A 5,858-nucleotide genomic window follows, 5' to 3' on the forward strand; every position below is an offset into this window, starting at 1 on the left:
CTCAGTAAATTACAATTCTTAACAAAAAACACCTGCAAAAGCTTCCTAAGCGTTTAAAAAGGTCCCTTAGTCTGTTTCAGTAGGCTCCACAATCATGGAGAAGACTGCTGACTTGACAGATGTCCAGAAGGCAGTCACTGACACACTCCACAAGGTCGCAGAGTTCCAATTTTCATTTGGAAATCAAGGTCCCAGAATCTGGAGGAAGAGTGGAGAGGCACAAAATCCAAGCTGCTTGAGGTCTAGTGTGATGTTTCCACAATCAGTGATGGTTTGGGGAGCCATGTCATCTGCTGGTGTAGGTCCATTGTGTTTTATCAAGACCAAAGTCAGCGCAGCCGTCTACCAGGAAATTTTAGAGCACTTCATGCTTCCCTCTGCCGACAAGCTTTTTGGAGATGGAAATTTCATTCTCCAGCAGGACTTGGCACCTGTCCACACTGTCAAAAGTACCAATACCTGGTTTAAAACCAACAGTATCTGTGCTTGATTGGCCAGCAAACTCACCTGACCTTAACCCCATAGAGAATCTATGGGGTATTGTCAAGAGGAAGATGAGAGACACAAGACCCAACAATGCAGAGAAGCTGAAGGCTGCTATCAAATCAACCTTGGCTTCCTTAGCAGTGCCACAGGCTGATCGCCTCCATGGCACACCGCATTGATGCAGTAATTGATGCAAAAGGAGCCACAACCAAGTACTGAGTGCATTTACTGAACATACATTTCAATAGGCCAACATTGAGATAATGACTTTTGTGTTTTCATTGGCTGTAAGCCATAATCATCAATATTAACAGAAATAAACACTTGAAATAGATCACTCTGTTTATAATGACTCTATATAATATATGAGTTTCACTTTTTGTATTGAAGAACTGAAATAAATTAACTTTTTGATGATATTCTAATTTAGTGAGAAGCACCTGTAGGTTACCGATGGAGAAGGTGCAGAATTTGAGGGTCGAGATTAGGTTGGCTTTGGAGAGGAACAAGGTGCGCCTGAGGCAGCTTCAATCATGTCTTGGCAAATTTAACTTTGCATGTCGTATCATGGCAATGGGGAGGATATTCTGTAGGAGGTTGGCTACTGCTACAGCAGGGGTCAGGAATCCGGCTCATTTTATTCATTTGTCTGCTAGTCACACAGCTGATTTGAAAGTTTGGGATTCTGTTTTGGAAAAGTTTAATGAATGGTCGGATGTTATGGAGGAATGGAGTGACAGTTCTGATTTGGAATTGTTTACTGATGCTTCAGGGGCTTACGGATTTGGCACCTACTGCCAGGGTAGGTGGTTTTGGGGCTCATGGCCGGAGGAACGGAAAGAAAATGGTTGGGTGCGTAACATGGCGTTACTAGAGTTATTTACTATAGTGGCAGCAATCGAGATTTGGGGAGATTACTTCAGAAACAAAAGGATCGGTTTTGGGTGTGATAATTTGGCAGTTGTTCAAATTATCAACAGTGTGTCAGCTTCTTCTCCCCCAATGATAAATTTGACCAGAAATTTGGTGTTGCGTGGGTTAGAGCTGAATGTGTGGTTGTCTGAAAGGCACGTCCCGGGTGTTAGGAACTGTATAGCTGATTCCATTTCTCGTTTTCAGAGGGATCATTTTCGTTTATTGGCACCGGAAGCCGAGCAGTATGCCACCCCTTTCGCAGACTCTCTATGGAGTCTGGTCTATGCGTAGCCACGGATTTGATGTTACAATCAGTGGGGGTTGCAACCAGGACAGCAAATGAGGCGTCATGGAAAGAATGGTTGGCTTTTTGTGGCAATATCGGGAGTGATGGTAAGAGCGGGGATCTGCTGGCAATGTTGCTATATTTCATTGGGGACTGTTTTTCCCGATGCATTTCTGAGTCCAGGATTTCTAAAAAAATAGCAGGTTTGTCATTTTGGTTTAGGTTAATGAGCATCTCAGACGTAACTAAATATTTTATGGTGCAGAGGGCATTGAAGGGTTATACGAGGTTTTCGGAATTGCAGGATAAGTGAAAACAAATTTCATTTAGTTTGATGGGGGAGATATTTGGTACGTTGGACTATGTGTGTTTAGATGTTTTTGAAGCAATTTTATTTCAATCTGCCTTTTCCCTGGTTTTCTTTGGAGCTGTTAGGATTGTGGAGCTGGTTAGCCATACGGTTACTTCACAGGATGGTTTGGCTTTTGATGACGTGGTATGTTTAGAGGATCGAGTTGTTTGTAGATTACGCCGGTCGAAGGCAGATCAAATGGAAAAAGAGAGGCATGTCATTTTGTTTAAAATACCGGGTTCCAGGTTGTATCCAGTGCAATGTGTCAGCAATTACATTGAAGTGAGGCCTAAGGAGGTTGGTGGTTCCATGCTGATACATGCAAATGGGAAGGCCCTGTCGAGATTCCAATTTGTGGCGGTACTACGTAAGGCGTTGGGAAAATTGGGTCTTAATCACAAGGAGTTTGCATCTCACTCATTTAGAATTGGGGCTGCCACTGAAGCGGCGAGGTGGGGTCTTCAGGAGAGTGTGATAAAACAAATAGGCCGATGGGAATCGAAGAGATATAAGTCTTATATACGTTTAGATATGTGAGTTGCTGTTATATTAAGCCGTGTGATGGTTTTTGTTTCCTAATTTTTTTATCCCCCCCCCCTCGCCTTCTGCAGGTTCGGGGACGTGTGTAATTTGGATACTGGGACATTCTTTTGTTTATTGGGGGGCCCCGACGTGCGGACGTTCGATCAGAGGGTAAGCTCTTAGGCCTTAATCGAAACGAAGCTCAGGTGCATTGAATCGGGATTCGTGGTTTGTTATGGAGTGGAGTTCTCCCACAATCTCATTATTACTGTAGGTTGGATCAGGCACCGGATGTTTTAGTACTGCACGTCGGAGGGAATGACCTAGGAAGTAGGTCATCTAGGGATCTTATAAGGGACATTAAATTTGATTTAATAAGGATTTGGTCTTTATGTCCCAAAGTGATAATTCTTTGGTCAGAAATGACCGCCCGACTTGTGTGTCGTAATCCTGTCTCGGTGGACAGGATAAACAAGGCGAGGGGAAGGATCAATAAAACAGTGTTTTGTTTCGTAAAAAGGAAAGGGGGACTGGTGATAAAGCATAAAGAACTGGAAGAGGCGGATGCAGATTTCCTGCGTGGGGATGGGGTGCATCTGAATGATGTGGGTTTGGATCTTTGGTCTCTGGACTTAAGAGAAGGGATAAGTAATGCAATTAAGGTGTGGCAGGACTCTCAGGCGCAAGGGGTAGCCCCCATTCGTGGTGGAGGGGAGGAGGTCAGGGATGGCCTAGGATAATTGGAATTTGGGCACATCAGAGGGATGGTGACCTTTAATAAATTGGTGGTTAGTTCCTTCTGGAATGGTTTTCCGGGGAACAGTGAAAGTTGGTGTGGTCAGTACTTTGACAATTTGTCAACCCCGAGTTGGAGCGGTGCGACTGGGGAGTATTACAACTTGTACTGCCCAAGGTTTATGGTGGGCCATCCAGGATCTCCTCCAAGAGAAAGTTAATTTTGTTATGTTTGTGTATTATATTTAATAAAGGCTGCTGTGGCCAATTTATTTAGCGTCACATTTGGTTATTTAATTGATACCATCGATATTTTCAATACCATAAGTCAAGAGAGGGCTGGAATAGGCAAAGCTAATGGAAGACCGGGCATGACTGGGGTTTGAAATTAGGAGGTAGGGAAGGGGTTAATAGCAAGTTTGCACGTAGGTATGTATAGTGGGGATGAAATGGGGTGGGTCAAAGGCCAGGTCAGCTGGCACTGATGTTTTATTGGCGGAGAAGCTGCAAGGGGAGGAGTAGGTTAGGGTATCTATATAGGGAGGAGGAGGAGTCCGAGCAGCACTTCACCTTGCATTCAGGACCAGAGAACGTCCCGCCCTCCCGCCCTTATCTTGGTATGGGTCGTTATCAAGCTGATGGTAGGGTATGGGATTTTTGTGTTTTGTTCTTTGTTTGTCATGGCAGTTGGAGGGGAGGAGGTCAGGGATGGCCTTGGTTAATTGGGATTTGGGTACATCAGAGGGATGGTGACCCTTAATAAATTGGTGGTTAGTTCCTGCTGGAACGGTTTTCGGGGGAGCAGTGAAAGTTGGTGTGGGCAGTACTTTGACAATTTGTCAACCCCGAGTTGGAGCGGTGCGACTGGGGAGTATTACAACTTGTACTGCCCAGGGTTTATGGTGGGCCATCCAGGATCTCCTCCAAGAGAAAGTTAATTTTGTTATGTTTGTGTATTATATTTAATAAAGGCTGCTGTGGCCAATTTATCCATCGTCACTCAGCGTCACGTTTGGTTATTTAATTGATACCGTAGATATTTTCAATACCATAAGTCATGTAATTCTAAATTAAAATGACCTTTGGGCCTTTTTTTATGGGTGCTAAACCAACAGGATTTCCAGACCATTAGTTGTCAGTTATCAGAGTATTTTTGTATATGACATCCTGTTGACTACTTTTATACGGAGATTTCAGCCTTGTGTATAGTCCTAGCTTTTACAGCATATAGTAAAATGAATTAACAGAGACCTAATGTACTCATTGAACCTATTAGATCTACTTTTAAAATGGCATATTGCAGTTATACTATTATAGGTAACTACACTCTGTGATCTACGAGTGATATCTGAGAGAGTTTTCCTTAACATTTACTTTCCTTCACAATGACGTTCGTATTCCTGAAACAGTGTTCTATATCTGTTTGTTTTAATGAGAATAATGCAGGAAATGGGCAATATCCCACAAGTTATCAGGACTAAATTGCATTCTAGGTGAAGATAGCACACCACAATATATCACATGATTGTAGCAAAGAAAGGACATTTATGGCATGGTCAGTGCTTGTTCTGGAGGGAGAACACAATGTCTATGGCGAGTATAGATTTTTATTTTAAAGCTTACTGGTCCCAGTATGAGAAAAAAATGGGTTTGATAACTAGGCTGATCTATCAACAATGTGGAAAAGTAATTTTCCATGGATGTAGAATATTGGAAGGAAAACTGGGTCTGCATGATTGCACATCTTGAGTTCACATTCAGATATTTTAAAATCTTAGACAAGTAGCAACAAAATGCACAAGCTAATATTCCATATACCTTAATAGCAAACTTTCACAACCTTTTTTTTAAATTAGAGAGACTGACAAATTGACAAAATCTGCCCAGGAGTGAATTGTCTCCAAAATCAATCTGGGAATAGGCATTTATAGCATTACATCTGGTTGCACCTGTTTTCTGGAATGCACTACCCCGGATGAACCGACTAATACCTAGACACCACATTTTAAACATGCATTAAAAACACATCTCTTTAGGTAAGCCTATCACCTCACTTCACTAATCTAACTCTTCCCTGTTCCCGCTTTCTAAATTCTCCTCAGAATCTGGTCCCTCCTATTCATCTGTCCCCTCATCCTCCATGCACCAAATAGCACTTGGTAACTGTACTTAGACATATATTGACAGATGACCGGCTCATGCAGCTTTATATCATAACTAGTGATGGCCGAGCACTAAAATGCTCGGGTACTCATTGCTCGGGTCGAGCACATTGGAATACCTGGGTGCTCAAACCGAGCAACGAGCCCAATGTAAGTCTATGGGAAACTCGAGCATTTTTCAGGCGACTCCCCCCGGCGGTCTGATGAGGGCCTAAAAATTGCCCAAATCGATGGGAACAGTGCTCAAATGACATGGGAACAGCATGGTGAAGCATTTCTGACTCCCAGGTCACTGCTGTCAGCAACGTTGTCAGAGTATTACGCCACTTTTACGGACTCACAATAAAACATAAAAAAACGAAACCAAAATGGATTTTCCTGGGAAATATGTTAAGGAACA

Source organism: Phyllobates terribilis, unplaced genomic scaffold, assembly GCF_046119375.1.
Source record: "Phyllobates terribilis strain yellow unplaced genomic scaffold, ASM4611937v1 Scaffold_1__5_contigs__length_1240528914, whole genome shotgun sequence".
Classification (NCBI taxonomy): Eukaryota; Metazoa; Chordata; class Amphibia; order Anura; family Dendrobatidae; genus Phyllobates; species Phyllobates terribilis.